Genomic DNA, 20,870 nt, shown 5'->3' with positions numbered 1-20,870 from the left:
GTGTGGACATCTTTTCGACCTCCTCACTCCTTAGCTCATGGCTTCATTTACTGCAAATACATCAGCTAATGAACATGCAAACATTTGTTGGCCTGAATGTATTTGCCACCCAAACTACAAGCTAACTCTTGTCCCTTTTTGTTTTCTCTAGGTCAGATAGATGACTTAGACTTAGGTTCATAGAATCATACAGCACAGAAGGAGGCCATTCTGCCATCGTGCCTGTGCCAGCTTTTAGGCTCTTTGAAAGAGCTATCCAATTGGTCCCATTCCCCTGCTCTTTCCCCATAGCCCTGCAAATGTTTCCCCTTCAAGTATTTATCCAATTCCCTTTTGAAAGTTATTATTGAATCTGCTTCCACCACCCTTTCAGGCAGCGCATTCCAGATTATAACAACTCGCTGCGTAAAAATAAGAAAGAAGATGAGAAAAGCCTTCTGGCAAATACAGCTTCAACCAATCTTAACCTGCCAAGCACCAGCTCAGAAATATGCACTCCATGCAATTTAGACAGTGCCTTAGAAGGGCATACACTGGGGTGACCCACAGAGCACAAGTGAGTAGGTGACAGTAGTTAAGAAGGTATAGAAATGATCCAGCCGGATGGCTATGTCTGAATAAACAGTCATATTGTTGTGGTATTAACTAGCTGTTTTTAATTTCCAAGACCTTCTAGAGTCTTCCTGTCAAAGAATAACGAAAGTTGTAAACATGCATTAGCAACTGACTGCATCAAAGGTGACAGAGGTCATCCATGAAGCTAAATCAGAGTGGCAGGAAGTAACTAGTGGGATGCCTCAAGGATCAGCGCTGGGACCTCTCCCATTCACATTGTACATTGGTGATTTGGAAGTGGAGATAGAGACAAAATTGTCAAGATTTGCCAACTACAACTGGGTGAGGGGAAGGGGTTACAAAACAGATGCTTTGATGTGGATCTTTGCATATTATTCAGTACATCAGATAAGTTCTTCAACCTGACAGGACTCCTAACCTCAGCAAGGACTACAGAGGAGGTCAGATCTGAGGTTTTCTTTGTAGATGACTATACTCTAGAGGCACGCACTCAGGAAGATCTTCACCTCATTAATAACTGGTTTATTGTAGCAGCAAACAACTACAGCTTTATCATAAGTTTGAAGAAAACAGAGGTAATGCATTAGCCAGCCCCAGGAATATACTAGACTAAACCAATCATCACCATTATTGAATTAGCTGTTAACCAGTTCACTTATATTGGTAGCATTTTATCAAATAATGCTCCAATAGATAATGATATGCTTTCATTCAGGAGACTTGAAAAGCATGGTATCAAGCCCGCAACAAAGTTGAAAGTGTGCAAGGCTATTAACACTATCACCTTTCTATATGGGTGCAAGTCTTGGATGTATTAACACTGTCACATTTGGCAGCTTGACAAGTTTCCCTTCCAACACATGAGGTCCATCATTCACATCAAGTGGCAGAATAAAATTACCAATTGTGAGATCCTTGTGCACATCAAGATCTCTCTTGTTCAGGCCATGTTCATAAGAGCACAACTACATTGGTCATCTGTATGGAATTATGAATACTGAACATGGTCCTGTACAGAGAAATGGAACATGTCAAGTGGAAACGGAATGGGAAGCAAAATAGGTACAAGGACATGGCCAAGACAACCTCACACTATGTAATATCATTGTTGATAGCTGGGAAAACCCCACAGCCGATCTCACAAAGAAGGGAGCAATATGTGGCAATGTCAGCTGGTATTAGATCTTTCGAAGGAACTAACAGGAACAGCAAAAATGAGAACAGCAGCAGCCTGCCAACCTCCGGGGAACTGTTTGGGTCTGTTTGGATCTGTGTAATGATCCCGTCCCTGCATTTTGGGATGAGGTCTGGCGCATTTATGACTCACTTCCTGCTGACAGAATGGAACCATTGGAATTTCAGCCCCCAAAATATATCTAAATCAATTTGTTTTTGTACTACAGTGGGGTTACATTCTGAGTGAGCTGTGAAGCATGTTTCACATCCAAATTGATCTGAATTATGAATCCCTGATCGTTATACAAGAAACTTTAGATAATTAGTTACACTTAATAGCAGTGCATTCGGTTAAACATTCTTTGAAGATGAAAAATGCAAGTGTTTGTAGTGGGCTCTGGCAAAATTCCAATTACATTCATTAAGATTATATTTAGTAGCCATTTCTTGTCCAGATTACTGCAGAATGTACCTTGGTTTGGCAATGTTTCAAAAGAAAGCACACCACAAATATTTTGTTACAATTGCATTGGAATTAATGGACCTGATTTCCGTTTCTGCAGTGCAACTGCAGTGTGGATTAGCATTTTTCGGTCAAACCAATAATATTTCTGGTGTCACAACCCTGTCATTTTCAATAAAATGAAAATAAGTATAGCAGAAAATTAGTGAAAAATATGAATATTTTGAAACTAAAAAACAAGAGGAATTTATTATTTTGCATTGTATTTTTTTCATTTTTTTCTCCCCTTTTCCCCAGAAGGTGTTGGTTCCTTGAGGGGAAATGGTTTCATAGGTGGCAGCAGCTCTGTCCTACCTCATATAAGTGGTCATTCTTCATGTGTGAGCCTTGACAATGAGTGTTGACAGATTATTTAATAGGCGACCATCACAGCTGAGCCTCATACTGTTTTTACCTGACTTCTGGATACATTAACTTTCCAGCAGGGCCGCGGATACATTAACTTTCTAGCAGGGCCGCTGGATAGCAATCAGGAGCAGCAACCCTGGCTTATTTTTCGCCTTCTTAGTCCAGACGAAGGACATTAGTAATGAATCAACTTCAAACCTTGCTGAGATCGGCTAACTTAGCATAGACCAGAAGGGTAATCCCCATGTTTCCAACGGGGAGCCACACATGCAGGGAACACAGGTCGGAGATAGGGCTACAAGGTTGTGGTCCTGACTCTCCAATCCGTACAGCGAGCACAGCTCCCTATTGGGAATCACTTCATGGGAGTCAAAGCTGGCCTGTAGCTTAGTGCTGCACCAGTCAGTACTTTTCTCACTAGGACATAGGTTGTTTTAGATTTGGTCATTTAACAAAGACAAAGCACGGACCTGCTGTAGCGATATAGAATGGGCAACCAGAAGTGGAACAGGGGTGGACATCTTGTCTCACCAGAACTCCACAAACTTTGGTGCTTGCCCCATTTTTGAAAGTCATCTCCATCAGTTGAGGGAAGTGTTGTCCAATTAAGGGCGTTTCTGTAGAAATGATGTTCTTTGTACAACTTATTTTCTGTCATAGCTGTCTCATTAATATCCGGTTGTGTCCTTGCCTATATAATATGAGAGTCCAGGATTTCAAAACAATTTTTTTATTATTATTCGTTCATGGGATATGGGCGTCGCTGGCAAAGGAAGCACTTATTGCCCATCCCTAATTGCCCTTGAGAAGGTGGTGGTGAGCCGCCTTCTTGAACCGCTGCAGTCCATGTGGTGAAGGTTCTCCCACAATGCTGTTAGGGAGTTCCAGGATTTTGACCCAGCAACAATGAAGGAACGGTGATATATTTCCAAGTCGGGATGGTGTGTGACATGGAGGGGAATATGCAGGTGGTGTTGTTCCCATGTGCCTGCTGCCCTTGTCCTTCTAGGTGGTAGAGGTCGCAGGTTTGGGAGGTGCTGTTGAAGAAGCCTTGGTGAGTTGCTGCAGTGCATCCTGTGGATGGTACACACTGCAGCCATAATGCACTGGTGGTGAAGGAAGTGAATGCTTAGGGTGGTGGATGGGGTGCCAATCAAGCAGGCTGCTTTGTCCTGGATGGTGTCATGCTTCTTGAGTGTTGTTGGAGCTGCACTAATCCAGGCAAGTGGAGAGTATTCCATCACACTCCTGACTTGTGCCTTGTAAATGGTGGAAAGGCTTTGGGGAGTCAGAGAAGGTGAGTCGCTCACCGCAGAATACCCAGCCTCTGACCTGCTCTTGTAGCCAAAGTATTTATGTGGCTGCTTCAGTTAAGTTTCCGGTCAATGGTGACCCCCAGCATGTTGATGGTGGGGGAATCGGCGATGGTAATGTCGTTGAATGTCAAGGGGAGGTGGTTAGACTCCCTCTTGTTGGAGATGGTCATTGCCTGGCACTTGTCTGGCACGAATGTTACTTGCCACTTATTAGCCCAAGCCTGGATGTTGTTCAGGTCTTGCTGCATGCGGGCTCGGACTGCTTCATTATCTGAGGGATTGCGAATGGAACTGAACACTGTGCAATCATCAGCGAACATCCCCATTTCTGACCTTATGATAGAGGGAAGGTCATTGGTGAAGCAGCTGAAGATGGTTGGGCCTAGGACACTGCCTTGAGGAACTCCTGCAGCAATGTCCTGGGGCTGAGATGATTGGCCTCCAACAACCACTACCATCTTCCTTTGTGCCAGGTATGACTCCAGCCACAGGAAAGCTTTCCCCCTGATTCCCATTGACTTCAATTTTACTAGGGCTCCTTGGTGCCACACTCGGTCAAATGCTGCCTTGATGTCAAGGGCAGTCACTCTCACCTCGCCTCTGGAATTCAGCTCTTTGTCCATGTTTGGACCAAGGCTGTAATGAGGTCTGGAGCCGAGTGGTCCTGGCGGAACCCAAACTGAGCCAAGAGCCGCTTGATAGCACTGTCGGCAACACTTTCCATCACTTTGCTGATGATTGAGAGTAGACTGATGGGGCAGTAATTGGCCGGATTGGATTTGTCCTGCTTTTTGTGGACAGGATATACCTGGGCAATTTTCCACATTGTTGGGTAGATGCCAGTGTTATAGCTGTATTGGAACAGTTTGGCTGGAGCACAAGTCTTCAGCACTATAGCTGGAATGTTGTCGGGGCCCATAGCCTTTGTTGTATCCAGCGCACTCAGCCGTTTCCTGATATCATGTGGAGTGAATCGAATTGTCTGAAGACTGGCTTCTGTGATGGTGGGGATATCGGGAGGAGGCCGAGATGGATCATCCACTCAGCACTGTTGGCTGAAGATGGTTGCAAACGCTTCAGCCTGGTCTTTTGCACTCGTGCTAGGCTCTGCCATCATTGAAGATGGGGATATTTACAGAGCCTCCTCCTCCCGTTAGTTGTTTAATTGTACACCACCATTCATGACTAGATGTGGCAGGACTGCAGAGCTTTGATCTGATCCGTTGGTTGTGGAATCGCTCAGCTCTGTCTATAGCATGTTGTTTCCACTGTTTAGCATGCACGTAGTCCTGTGTTGTAGCTTCAACAGGTTGGCACCTCATTTTCAGGTACGCCTGGTACTGCTCCTGGCATGCTCTTCTACACTCGTGGTTGAACTAGGGTTGATCCCCTGGCTTGTTGGTAATGGTAGAGTGAGGAATATGCCGGGCCAAGAGGTTACAGATTGTGCTGGAATACAATTCTGCTGCTGCTGTTGGCCCAGAGCACCTTATGAATGCCCAGTTTTTAGCTGCTAGATCTGTTCTAACGGGACTTCGTCTCCACAAGGACTGTGCGGTGGTCACTCCTACCAATACTGTCATGGACAGATGCATCTGCAACAGGTAGATTGGTGAGGACGAGGTCAAGTAGATTTTTCCCTCATTTTGGTTCGCTCACCACCTGCCACAGGCCCAGTCTGGCAGTTATGTCCTTCAGGACTAGGCCTGCTTGATCAGAAGTAGTGCTACCGAGCCACTCTTGGTGATGGGCATTGAAGTCCCCCACCCAGAGTACATTCTGTGCCCTTGCTACCCTCAGTGCTTCCTCCAAGTGGTGCTCAACATAGAGGAGGACTGATTCATCAGCTGAGGGAGGGCGGTAGGTGGTAATCAGCAGGAGGTTTCCTTGTCCATGTTTGACCTGATGCCATGAGATTTCATGGGGTCTGGAGTCAATGTTGAGGACTCCCAGGGCCACTTCCTCCTGACTGTATATCACTGTACCACCACCTCTGGTGGGTCTGTCCTGCCGGTGGGACAGGACATACCCAGGGATGGTGATGGACGAGCCTGGGATGTTTGCTGAAAGCTATGATTCTGTGATTCTGAAAAGGTAGAAGTGAATTTAAAATGCCCAACAGCTATATTTAGAAGCTCTCAAGAATTTTTATTTCTCAGTTGATTTTGCAGATTTTTATTTTTATTTTATTGCTGCTGCCAACCACTTAACCACCTGAATTTCTTCCATTCACTGTGTGACCGACATTTTACTTTATCTGTGTTCAGACAGGGCACAATGGGTTTGCCATTGGGAATTCAACTGCTTTCTGGAAGAAGAGGAGGACCAACTGAGCGATGCCAGGTTGGTCAGGTAGCACCAGAGGTACACTGCACCCACCTGCCAGTGCCCACATATCAGAATATACTGGCAGAGATGCTCCGACCTTCAATTGTCAAAGATGCAATGCATGCAGAAGTTTTGTTTTACAATGAAGGTGGTTATGACAAATGCTGCAACACAATCTACACCCCACTTCTACCACAGGCACCCCATTGCCAGTGGCTGTTAAGGTCACAGCTTCCCTGAATTCTTGTGCTACAGGTACTTGCAGGCTGCTAACATTAGGCAATCAGCTGTGCACAGATGTATTAAGTAAGTCACAGATGCATAGTTTACTAAAGTAAACAATTTCATCCACTTCTCTATGGACAACTTGCAGCAGCATTTGAGGGCACTGCATTACTACAGATTGGCAGGATTCTTGAAGGTCCAAGGAGTCACAGGTAATTGCATTGAGGAAGGGAGACCACTGGCCATGTGGGCGCAACCTATGTCAACAAGAAACAATTGCACTCTCTCAACATGAAACTCATTTTAGATCAGCAGCACTGCATCATGCACTGCCACAATACCTTCAATTTAAGGTAATCCAGTGTGCCAGCACTCTTTCACCCTGTAAGGGAAATCTTTGGATGGCTATTGGGAATTCAAGGCTATTCCTTGCGGCCATGACTGATGATACCTTTGTGCCGTATTAGGTTGTGAGATTAGCATTAGTACAATGAGGTCCATGCAGCCACCAGTGTTCTAATTAAGCACAGTATTGGCATGTTAAAGGTGTGCTTCAGGTGGATGAATCAATCTGGGAGACCCCTGCCCTGGGATCTCAAGGATTGTCATTGTGTGCTGCCTGCTGCATTGTGGAACCCCTGAAGGAAGAAGGCCCCCAAAAGCAGCAAAGGGATCAGCAAGAGGAGCATCAGCAGTCTGAGGGGAATTTGGAGAATGACCTGTTGTCATCTGCCTTTCACATACAATGTGTGTGCATGCCTAGTGCTTCCTACCATGGTGCATCCCTTTGATGCCATAGCATGAAGTATGTACTCTTAACCCTAATCTAATGCTTCTCCTTGGTGCTACCTGAGTGGCAAGAGTGCATGAGATGGCTGGCAGCTGTGTGTCAAAAGGAGCCTCTTGGGATTGAGGTGATCCTCAGCTCACAACAGCTAAGTCCTGAGATTGGCCTGCTACAGGCTGCATCTCTGGTGCTGCATAGGCAACCTGATCCTACCTCCCTTCTGCCGAGTATGTAGACATCAGAGAGGCTGGCAGGAGGACATGCACATACTGCTATCTTGAGACAGCTTTTTGCCTCCCAGCCATGTCACTAGTAGTGGGCAATGAATCTACATAAGCACTGATCTGCTGGAAAGCAGATCTCACGGTCCCAGTGAGACCAATGTGAAGCTTGACTGCAACGGGTCACAAAACCTGTCCAAAGAGGAAAAGAAAATCTCTCCAAACTGACATCTAATTCCTCTATAACAGAAGTCTGAGCATTTATGAAGGAAGCAAAGACTGCCCTAAAGTCTTCTGGTACATATCTGGAGCTGTCATATACTCCATGGTGGATGCATTCCTATTAAATGGTCCTCCAAAGTGCTGCATATGCTGCTGGTGTACTCATCTGCAGCACACTGTCTGATACAGCCTCCAATGCCTGCAACAACGCTTGGTGTTCTGCTAGCATCATTCTTTTAAATGCTGGGCTTGTCATTTCCAAAACCCTAGACTGTTCAGGTGATGGATCCTGACCCTACAGCTAGTAATGTATTCCTTCTCATGTGCCATCATCATTTGCTCCTGTTCGTATGCTCTGGCATCACCCTCCTTTCTCACTCTCTCACTCCCCTAGGATGGATGTCATTGGACTGGTACTTGGGAAGAATAGAGTGAGTGAGGATGAGTGATATAAGATCTGGTATTGTTGCTTCATTGTCTTGCACCATTTCTAGAGGTGGGAAGGAAGAGAGGTTAGAATGATTTTCTGAACAGCCGAGCTCATCTATCAATTTACAGTTAAAACACTGACATGAAGGTTTTGTGATATGTTTCACTGTCAGTTAATGAAGAGAAGAGAAGCAGAATGTCTTGTGAACTCTCAGCTGGCACATGTCCTCCTATTTCCCCATCTTCAATACTCTCGATGGCCTCCCTATGCAGTACATGCTGCTCATCCTCCACGTAGGAAGGTCTCACGCTCAGGGGGATGTCACTGGTTGAAGGTCTCTCCCTGCTCTAATAGGCTGCCTTATTTCTTCAATTTTCTCCCCTCCTCTCATCTTCGAACATTCTTTGATGAAGGGTGGTTCTATGCATAAGTTGCCTTCCAGTGGCCATTATTAACATGTGAGCTATTCACACATGGGGAACATCACAGCCGAGCCCAATGTTGTCCTCGCCTAATGTCTACACAGATGAATTTCCAACAATGGTCACTATATACAATCAAAAATGGGACCAATGGCTGATTTTTCACTCATTAACCAAGAGCGCTAACACCAACATAGCAGGGCAGACATTTTTTTGTCTCTGCATCTGGGCATATTGGATTGCCTGGGCACAGCTCATAGAAGAAAGTTGTATGGGGAGGATTACATGCCTGATTTTCCATCCATTTAAATTAATGGAGAGAAAATCAGGCCTGATCTTTACAGGCCAACGATACTCTCCACCTGATTTTCCTATATGCACTGAGCCTTGGCAGTCCAATATGCCCAGGTACAGGAATAAGAAAATCTACCCCAGCAGCCCAAACACTGAGATCAGCTAACTCACTATAGCACAAGAATTGAACATGGGACCTTCCAGGTGTCTTTGGCCTGAGTGATATTGTCCCTTTAATAAATTTATCAATTGTGCCACAAATTGTATTTACATTTATGACTACTTACACTGCATTGCAAATGTAATTTCACCTTGAGACATTTTGACATGATAAAGTACTATGCAAATGTAGATAGTTGTTTCTGATAACTTTTCTGACATATTAGTATGTTTATCAAGTAACACAGCTGCTTCCTAAAGGTCCAGATTTTTACATTTTTAGAGTTATATTCTTTATACCAACACCTTTTGAGAAATTAGTCATGAACAATAGTCCTTTATTTACACCAATTTTCACAGTAAATAGAGGCGCACTGCATGTACAAACTGGAGTTAGATTTAGTAGATGTATATATACACAGTGAAGTAACAGCATATTGTATGTGAAACCTAATTAGCACATTATTCAGAAAGTATACTCTACATGTTAATCAAGTTCACACACAGTTAACCTGCATCAGTGTGACTTTCTTTTCTCTTACTAAATTTGAAATGATGAAGCTTAAGTTTTTAACCCTATTCAACCTCAATTGTGACAATTTTTTGCCTCTTTCCATATAGAAATTTTCCCTGCATTACAGGATCCAGCTTGACTCAGTGGTAGCAATCTTATCTCTAAGTCAGAAAGTCGTGGGTTCAAGTCTTACTCTAGAGACTTGCCCACATAATCCATGCTAGAGATTTAGGGCGTTAAATTGGGCCGTGTAGCGCCCGTTGTTTCGGCGCTACACGGCCTCTTCGACATCCAAGATGGAGTCTTGGATGTGCACTGACTTTTCCAGTGTGATGTGCGCCAGGCACCATTTTGGTATAGGAGTTAGTGCAGGCGCAGATAACGAATGCTGGAATCATGTCATGTAGGGAGAAAATGGCTTCAATCAATGTACAACGCTGATTTAAAGTGATAGACACCATTTTGGGACTTAACGCACAGTCTTAACCCTGATCATCTGAACGTGTCTTAGAGTGCCTGGAGGACCCCCCCCAGCAGCGCTATTTAAAGGGACCATGCAGGATTTACAGGTTCGTGGCTGGATTATTGCTTCTGGCTGCCGAGACGTTTGCAACTGTTTTTGGAGGTCTGCTACACTTGAATACTAGGACGCGGGGACATAGCCTAACATTTAGAGCCAGGACATGCAGGAGTGAAGTTAGGAAATGCTTCTACGTGCACAGGTTGGGAGAAGTTGGAAACGCTCTTCTGCAAACGGCAGTTAATGCTAGCTCAATTGAGAATTCTAAATCTGAGATTGATAGATTTCTGTGAACCAAGGGTATTAAGGGTTATGGGGCTAAGGCGGGTATATGGAGTTAGGTCACAGGTCCACCCTGATCTGATCGAATGGTGGAACAGGCTCGAGGGGCAAAAAGCCACCGCCATTTGTTGTCTCCTGATATGTGCCAGCTTCTCCTGCAAGAAAGAGGGACATATGTCTGGGTGATGTGCCTATCATGGTTGAATAGCTGCCAATGTGTGTGGCCTGTGAGCTGTGGGTGGGCGGCTTGCAACAGTGGTAATATGTAAGGGTGAGAGGTTTGAGTACTGATGGAAAGAGTTTGTTGGTATGTGGGTGATGGGGGGGTGTAGTGCATGGAACAATGGATGCGGCTAGTGGTGTAGGTGGTAGGAGACGCCACTTGACTGTTGACCTCACTCACCTTAACCACTCATGTCAAAGCATTGAACTTCTTCCTGTTCTGCATCCATGTTCATGATGCTGTGTGCCTGGCATTGACTTCATCCCCTACTGCCTCCCACTACCTTTTGGGTGTATGTCTGGAGGGCTTCTCGTTTCCCCCACCCCCGCGGATATAGGATGTCCCTCCTTCTGTCCACCTCTTGCACAAGGCCTCTGGTGCATCAACAGAGAATCTTGGTTCACGGAGTCTCAGATCGGCAGATTGGTGAGGTCTGGCATGCAGATTGGAGGATGTGGGATTTAGTGGTGCGCAACCTTTTTTCAATGTTTTAACATGACTCATCAGTATGTAAAAATAGGGATGGGACCTGCATCTGTGCTTTACGTGTGCGATGTCTGATCTCCGTTCATACTCCATGCAGACAGCAGGCTGTTATATTCAGCAAATAACAAGTACCAGCTACCTTTGAGAGATTTCTAACGGACAGCCTGCCTTTAAGAGATTGGAGCTTCCCCTGCTGGTGGAAAGTGCGAATTGCATGGAATCCTTGTACAACGCTGATTTCCAATGCAGATTGCAGGTAAGTCCTCAGGCCAGACAAAAATCTCGTCCTGCCTGCACAGGGACCATTGGGCACGGGGTAATAGCGGATCGTGCTACTCCCGCCCAAAAACAGGCCCTATCCAATATTTCCTCCATAGTGCTGTTGGTTGGTGGTGCTGTCTTTTGGACAAGATGTTAAACTGGGCCTCCATCTGTCCTTTCAGATAGATGTAAAACATCCCATGGTACTATTCGAAGAAGAGCAGGTAAGACCTTTCGGTGTCCCAACCAACATATATCCCTCAACCAGCACCACTAAGACAGATTATCTCATTATTTATCTCATTGCTGTTTGTGGGACCTTGCTATGCCGCAAATTGGCTGCCATAAATTACAACAGTGATTACACTTTAAAAATACTTCATTGGCTGTGATGCACTTTCAGACATCCTGTGAACTTGAAAGGCACTAAATAAATACGAGTTCTATCTTTACTTTTCATCCTACAATTAAACCTCTGCTCCTTATCTGTTCCTTCAGTACTTTAGTACATTCCATTACTTTTTTTGCCCCTCTTTTTTCTGCTAATATCCTCCCCTCACAACCTTCTCTCCTGAAGATACTGACTCCTCACTGGGGTACAGTTCCACAGGCAACGGTCACCATCCAATACCTCACCCAAGCATCATAGCTAATCCAGTCCATAGTTGACTTCCAGAAGGCGTTGCTGGGATTGCCATTCAATTTTTCCCTCCCCAGCCCAGTGTCATTGTTCCTGTTGTCCTGGCTGAGGATGAGTTAACACGGTGTGGACCAGAGATTGAACCCAGGAGCTGCCTCATCTATATCACTCTGCTACTCACTGGGTGAAATACACAAAAGTTAAACATGTTTAACTCAAGAAGTTTGTGAAAGGCAGAGAGACGCAGATAGAAAAACAGAATCCCCTGCCCATCCTCTTCCAGCATGTAGATCAAACATGCTTTTTGCAGATCTTGCCAGAATAGAAATGCAAATAATAAATAAGAGCTTAACAAATGTTTTAGCTTCTTATTTTGGCTTGGCTGATTCTTATGGATGAATATGACAAGAGTCGACAGTTACTCCATAGGTGTCTTTCCACACAGACAGGATTAGTTTTTTAAATAGACCAAATAAATGAGACTAGAAGCGCTATGCGAACAGGACAGTTTATAAGAATATAAGTGAAGTATGACCTATTTGTTTCATGCAGTTACAGAAACTATGTTTATAGACAGACTTTTTTACTGACAGTTTTAAAAAATTATTTTCTTTTGTTTTTTCAACTACATGTCAGCAAATTTACTGACAACTCACAACACTGGAATGACCTAGAAAAGTTACCCATTTTGAATTTCAGGTAAAAATAAGTCACGCATAAACTAATTTTTCTGAAACTTCAGTGGTCACAATTTCAGTGCTGTCATTCTAGAAGCTGTGTGTTAACAATTAATTATCTGTCACCAAATATTACTGAAAGGTTTTATAATAGAAATTTGCTAAAACATTATCATTGAACATGCCTAGTGCTCCATTGTATCAAACTGTAAACTGATAAGTTTCTGACAAAGATTCCCTACGAAGTGATCCCTTAAATTTTGACCATGTAGCTAAAGAGGAGAATGAGTGGAGGGAAAATCTGTGGTCAAGTTACCTTGGTACTTGTGCTCTTCCTATTTCACTTCTGATATTATGTACCTGTATAAGATCCTCTCTCATCTGCATCGTTTCAAGGCTGGAGTCCAACCTTTCTTCATAAATCAGTCTAAGATCACTAGGGATCAGCTCTGTGGCCTTTCTGTTGATCAACTATTACCAAGTCTGCAGAGTTAACACAATGCATCATACAGATAATTTGTCTTTAATTTTTCCCTTGGCCTTAAAAGCAATAGCAATTTAGTTTTTAACTGGAAGCTCAAAGATTCAAAATGGCAGTTGGTACCATCTCAACTGCAGTAACAAGGCTGCTTGCCTTTGATCAGAAATAAATTAAGTTGCAGATGCTTTGAACTAGGTGTGAACTTAATATTAAATGTATACATCCAAATAATGTACATTTATGGTAGTCATCAACACCCCAAGTAGTTATCTTTACAACTTTGTGCTGAAAGATGGAAGCTATTGATGGTATAATTTAGCCAATCACCCTTGTTTGAAGATGAATTTCAAAACAACTGCCTGTACTTCAAAGAAATAACAGAACATTTTGTGTGTTGGGCAGTTCATTCATCTTGCTGTGGTGCATGGGGATATACTAAACTCCATAAGCTAGTACTTAGGTAATTTCTCCAAAGACTGCATTCTGTTTTCACTGAGGAACAAGGTCGCATACTTATTTGTGAGAAGTATTTATTTCAAGATCTACAATAACAAAGAAACCTGTTGGATTGGCTTCTCTCCAGATTGCTAGTACTATATTGTGCTGTTTAATAGCTCACCTATATTGCTTGCGTAAGTAAGTAAATAAATCTATTTATAAATAAATACTGATTAGTAGATTAACCTGTTATGAAAAATGTCTTGCAATTCTGGCAAATATTCATCCCTCAACCAACAGCCTCAAGAAACATTCATTCATCTCATTACTGTTTGTAGGACCTTGCTGGGTACAAATTGGCTCCCATGTTTGCCTACAAATCAACAGTGACTACACTTCAGAAGTAATTTGTTGGCTGTAAAGTACTTTGGGATGTCCTGAAGAGATTAAACGTACCCTATAAATAATAGTTCGATCTTTCTTTCTTTCTTTCTATTATCTGTGCTCTGATATGTGTGATGTAATAAAATCCTACTTATTATCCATAGCAGTTGTACTGTGAAAAAGGAGATTAATAACTCTGAGGCATGCTACTCTGGCTTCAACATGCTCTCGGCAGGGATTCTCATAAACCAGGAGTGCACACCAGAAATTCGGGTATGCACTGGATGCAATTTCTTGACCGTTTAAAATAAGTAGTTGGAACCATGTGCAGCGTGTGCCTGAATTTTCATTATGTCGCTGCAGAATGTTTTCTGAATTGTTATAACCAACTACATGCCAATTTCAGCTTTCTACTTTTTGTAAATTATGGAATATGAGACATTGATCGAGACGTGGGCAATGAGAAGCTCTTTGAATGTTCTGAGAACTGGCAACTCAAATATAAAATGATTATTAGGTTACCTGCCAACTTTAACTCAACTGTTTTGCACATAGGCAGTACTCCACTTTAAAAGATTGTTAACATCTTTTTTGAGGATCTGCATGTCTACTTTTTAATATAGATACATGTTTTCTTTGTCAATTTTAATCCAATATAACTCTCCAAAATAATAAAAGTAAAAACAATTCTAATATTTCAGAAGGTATCACAGTGCTGATCAAGGGAAGTATAATTTTTGTAAGACTTCCAAATACAGCCATTAATAGTACCATAATATTTATTATGACTACCATAATTCATAATAGATTGAATAGTTAGATAATGTTAAGATAGATGGAAAATAAATGTCTAGATTTTAACATTGATTAAAAAAAGTGGGAACTGATTTTTCTTAAGCACCCGGTCGTAAAAGCTTGGAGGGCCGGAAAGTTGCTTATCACAAAATCGGGCAGGCGTTGCTTGCAATTTTCCATGCAAACTCTTAATGTCGGGCACTGCAGAGGAAAATTTTCCTCAAAGTCTATATTAACCATCAGCATGGACATTGGGCCAAATTGCAAATGAAAGTCTCACTCTACAGATCTTTACATTAAAGACACGTTATAGTTTGAAAAGTGTCTTGCTTTTCAATCCAAGACTAAGGCCACAGTACTGAAACGGCCCTTATTAAAGTCATAAATGACATCCTATGTAACTGTGACCATGATAAACTATTCCTCCTCATCCTCTTTGACCTGCCTGCAACCTTTGACAAGGTCGACCACACCATCCTCCTCCAATGCCTCTCCTCCATTGTCCAGCTGGGTGGGACTGCGCTTGCCTGATTCCATTCTTATCTACCCAGTCGTAGCCAGAGAATCACCTGCAATGGCTTCTCAACCCTTTCCCGCACCTATCCTTGGCCCCCTCCTATTTCTCATCTACATGCTGCCTTTCAGCAACATCATCCGAAAACACAGGTTCCACATGTATGCTGATGACACCCAGCTATATCTCACCACTACCTCTCTCAATCCCTCAACTGTCTCTGATTTGTCACTGCTTGTCTGGTACTGGATAAGCAAAAAATTTCCTCTAACTAAATATTGGGAAGACCGAAGCCATTGTCTTTGGTTCCTGACACAAACTTCGTTCCCTAGCCACCAACTCCATCCCTCTCCCTGGGAACTGTCTGAGGCCGAACCGTTTGCAACCTTGGCATCCTATTTGATCCTAATGTGGAGATGCCGGTGATGGACTGGGGTTGACAATTGTAAACAATTTTACAACACCAAGTTATAGTCCAGCAATTTTATTTTAAATTCACAAGCTTTCGGAGGCTTCCTCCTTCGTCAGGTGAATAACGTGAAACGATTTTCACATCGTTCACCTGACGAAGGAGGAAGCCTCCGAAAGCTTGTGAATTTAAAATAAAATTGCTGGACTATAACTTGGTGTTGTAAAATTGTTTACAATTATTTGATCCTAGGATGAGCTTCCGACCTCATATCCGCTCCATCATCCAGATCGCCTACTTCCACCTCCATAACATCGCCCGTCTCTGCCCCTACTCCAGTTCAACTGCTGCTGAAACCCTCATCCATGCCTTTGTTACCTCTAGACTTGCTTTCATAGCCGGCCTCCCATCTTCCACCCTCCATAAACTTGAGCTCATCCAAAACTACACTGCCCGTATCCTAACTCGCACCAAGTCCCTTTCACGCATCACCCCTGTGCTCACTGACCTACGTTGGCCCCCTATCCGGGAACCCCTCGATTTTAAAATTCTCATCCTCGTTTTGAAATCCCTCCATGACCTCACCCCTCCCGATCTCTGTAACCTCCTCCAGCCCTACATCCCTCCGAGATCTCTGCTCTCCCCTAATTCTTGCCTCTTGCGCATCCCCGATTTTAATCGCTCCACCATTGACGGCCATGCAGTCAGCTGCCTAGGCCCTAAGCTCTGGAATTCCATCCCTAAACCTCTCCGTTTCTTTACCTCTCTCTCCTCCTTTAAGATGCTCCTTAAAACCTACCTCATTGACCAAGCTTTTGGTCATCTGTCCTAATATCTCTTTATGCAGCTTGGTGTTAAATTTTGTTTGATATCGCCCCCGTGAAGCATCTTGGGATGTTCTACTACGTTAAAGGTGCTATATAAATGCAAGTTGTTGTTGTTGTTGTTGTTCATGCTTATTGATTGTACCCTGTACTACAAAACCTCTCTGTGATGCATCATCAGTTGAACAATTTTCAGTACAAAATAATCAACCTGGCTCCATGGGAAGAAAAATAAATGTTCATTTTTTTCAGACATCAGAATGCTCCAGGTTATTTGGTCTCAGGCAATAAGAAAATTTAAAAAATGGATTCAGTCCCTACAGTGATCTTAAGTTCATTCACAGTGAACTAGTCCTGCTGCCTTTAACATTAGTAGTCACCGCATGCTCCACATTCAGAGCCAAACTAAACACATTCCACTCCGACTCATGTCAAGAAATAGCATGAACTCCAATTAGCTCTTCCGTATGGTCACTGAGTTGGTACAGGAACACAATGCACATTGAGGGAAGGGTTAGTCAGGTCATTTTACAGGAGTTATTTGGATATTACAATTGAAAACCTACGCATTGTATAATGATCGCAATCAACATTTACTTGCATGTTAATAACCTCAGTATTTCCAATGGTAAAATATTGGAACATTATTAAAAACTGTTGTGACGTTACTGACAGGTCAACTAATTCAGATGTGAATGCAAATGAACCGTACTAATGTGTGAAAATTTTCTACCCACTCCACCCAATTTCTACAACATACTTTATTTATTTTTTAGAATATATGATGAGCTCTGTGTAGCCTTATATCGTTGCAAATTTAAAATAACTGAAGCCTTCTTAAATGTATTATTTATGAACTGCCAGCAATCAAGTCATCTTTATAATTATGCAAAGTTCAAACCGTTATATATTCCATTATAAAACTCAAAACTTCTGGAATCTAGCAGGTATCATGTGACGGACAACAGGAGTAATTTCCCATTTGTTTCCACTGGGCAGGAGGCCTCAGAATTCAGCCCTATGTGTGTGTGTGTGTTTACTCATGAGGATAGTCAAGCACACAAGTTGTATTAGTACCAACACCTACAGCATTTCTGATGAGATAACTCATTTCTGCAATGTGTAGTTTTCAGGGCCATCAAGCAGAATTGAATTGAATGCTTGAGTGCCTGATGCAGTTAAGCAAAAAGAGTCCTGAATTTAACCTGATCATTCCAATGATGAAACCATGTCAAACTTCAAATTCCTGCTTCCTGAGTAGCTGAAAAAACAAGCTCTGGAGCTGATGAGAAACAGTTTTTGAAAAGCTTCAGAAAGGCCAGTGGGGGATTGGAAGCATGGGATAAAAGGTCTATTAGTACGTAAACTCAGAAAGATAAGGACAAATGTTAAATAACAGTTGAAATATGTTGCTTCTACAAACAGCCACTTGTTTATAAAGACTGAATAAGTGAAATTCCATTTCGTCAAGTGAGAATCTAAAATTTCCACTGTTGTTTTGGGAGTCGCATTACATTATTTTGCCTAAATGGAAAAATGGCACCCTTGTATATAATGTACTAAGTGGCTGCATTGCCAATAATCAGGGACACTGATTTAAGAGGGCCATTTTAACTTTTATTGCCGGGCAAAAAAAAAGTGCTAACAAAGCATCAGCCCTTTTACACTACGCGCAGTTTTCTTTTCCATGGAATGGCAACATCGGGCAAGGCATAAAATCGGCTGTCGATTCGCTATCACTTGTTTTTCACCCACGATCAAAGAAAGATTCTCCCTCCAGGAGACTGAATAGGTAAAATTGCATTTTTATTATATGGTATTCCAAACATTTTACTCATTTTGAGGATTGCTTCACACTATTACATCCTTTATCCCAAGCAAGCGGAAAACCAGTGGCCTTGCATATGAATAATTAGAAAGATATGTGGGCGTGGGCAAGAGTACGTAAAAAACTTCCCGGGGGATTGGCAGTGTTTCCAGTGGATTGTTGATCCCAAAACTGAAGGAAAAAGCCAGCTCAAAGTCCTCCTGTGAAAGTGCGACAGTGCATCATGATGTCCGTTTGTATCAGTCAAGATCAAGTCCCCTCACCAAATGAACAGCAATATTCACAATGCACTGTTGTGCTTGTGCAGGTGCATTATTCTGAAGGGGGCATTTTCCCTCAATTTCAGTTTCAATATCTGCAATCTGCTGATTACATCAATCAAAGCGTAGTTTAGAGTTACAAGGGGGAACTTTCATTCCCTCCACCTGGCAGAAAACGCGTGGAATAGGAGTTAAAATCCAAGTGATACACTCACCACCCGTTTCGCGCCCTGTGAGTATTTTAACCCTGCTGTTTTCTTGAGTTGCTGTGGCGCCTGCCTGACTTTGGTGGGAGCCTCATAAATATGTACAAATCAGAGGCCTGTCACTTAGATAGGACCCCAATCTCATCTTAACTGCCCACGAAGCGGGGCACAATATCATTTAATCAATGGCAGGCAGATGCAACATAAGATCACCAGGGCAAACAAATCCACCCTTTTCCCCTTAGAAACTAGTATAAGAATGAAAGTGCCCCGTAATTCTTTATTACATTGCAGAATTCCCTAAAGTCAAGGGTGTTATTGATGGCACCCATGTGGCGATCTGGGTCCCTGCACACAATGGCCTTTGTGAACTATAAGAGTTTCACTCCATCAATGGTTAGTGACCAGTAACAAAGGGACTTAAAGGTCAATGCATGCTTCCAGGCAGCAGTCATGATGCATTTATCTTAAGACTATCCTGTTTGCCTGGGCTATTTGAAGCAATCCATGTGGGAAAACCTTCGCCACACGGACTGCAGCGGTTCAAGAAGGCGACTCACCACCACCTTCTCAAGGGCAATTAGGGATGGGCAATAAATGCTGGCCTTGCCAGCGAGGCTCACATCCCATGAATGAATAAAGAAAAAGCAGTAACCCACAGCAAGGATTGCTCCTAGGAGACCAAGGCCATACTCCTCTGCCCTGCCACAAACAGCAGCTGAGGAAATATACAATGGGGCCTCAGATGCCTGAAAAGACCAGGAGGCAACTTACAACTCTAATGGGATTCTTCCTACCAAATTTTGTCAGCCAGAAAGACCTAATACTGGAGAGGTGGAGGGGTGATGTTCCAGTCGCAGCCAACAGTAGAGTAGGACATTGCCAATCAGCCAGTATCCCTGATGAAACATCACTGCAGGCCACAAGAGCCTTATGACGGATTCTCATAGGGAGACCTTCAGTTAAGGGCCACTAGATTGATACCTAGTTCACAGGACCTTAGTTACCATGACAAGATTCGAGAGCTGGGGCTTTTTACTACAGAAAAGCATAGAGTTAAAGGACATTTGATTGAGGTCTTTAAAATAATGAAAGGATTCAATTTGGTCCATGTAGATAGGTTATTTGAATCCAATAGGTTAGGAAGGGCCAAGGGACATGTTTACAAGTTACATAAGAATAGAACTAGATTAGATGTCAGGAGATATTTCTTCACACAGAGAGTCATCAACCTGGCTTGTGCAGTGAGAATGGATTCACATAAAAATGCAAGACGTTTTTTTAACAACAACAGCTACAATTTACATATAAAAAGCACATTGAACGTAGCAAAAACTGCCAAGATGCTTGACAAGTGGGGACAATTCAGTGAGTAGGAATTCAGAGAAGGGAGAATTCAGAGAAGAGTTAGAGGAGGTGATTGAAGGTGAGATGAAACAGTATGTTTTGAGTTGGTTTTTGAAGGTTGCAGGATAAGGCAAGGTAGAGGAGTTATAAGAGAGAATTCCAGCGAATAGGGTCATGAGGGCTGAAATGGAGGGAGAGAGGATGCAATGTAGTCCAGACTCAATAGAGTGGCAGAAGGATAGAAAACAATGAGTACTTGTTAGAGGAGTTATATCGGGATGGGTGGAGGAGTTCTGATTGGAGTGCCCCTGGACTCAGTGTTGCGTTCACTAAGGCTTCTAATTTATATCAATAGCTTGGATTCAGAAATTCATTGCAAATTAATCAAGGTATCTTCAGCCAGAAGTGCTGAGTGGATGATCCATCTTCGCTTCCTCCCGAGATCCCCACCATCACAGAAGCCAGTCTTCAGCCAATTCGATTCACTCCACGTGATATCAAGAAACGGCTGAGTGCATTGGATACAGCAAAGGCTATGGGCCCTGACAACATCCCAGCTGTAGTGCTGAAGACTTGTGCTCCAGAACCAGCTGCGCCTCTATCCAAGATGTTCCAGTACAGCTACAATACTGGCATCTACCCAACAAAGTGGAAAATTGCCCAGGTATGTCCTGTCCACAAAAAGCAGGACAAATCCAATCCAGCCAATTACCGCCCCATCGGTCTACACTCAATCATCAGCAAAGTGATGGAA

Source organism: Heptranchias perlo, chromosome 5 (assembly GCF_035084215.1).
Source record: "Heptranchias perlo isolate sHepPer1 chromosome 5, sHepPer1.hap1, whole genome shotgun sequence".
Taxonomy (NCBI): Eukaryota; Metazoa; Chordata; class Chondrichthyes; order Hexanchiformes; family Hexanchidae; genus Heptranchias; species Heptranchias perlo.
The sequence above is the reverse complement of the archived record's forward strand: the minus strand, read 5'-3'. Positions refer to the sequence as shown.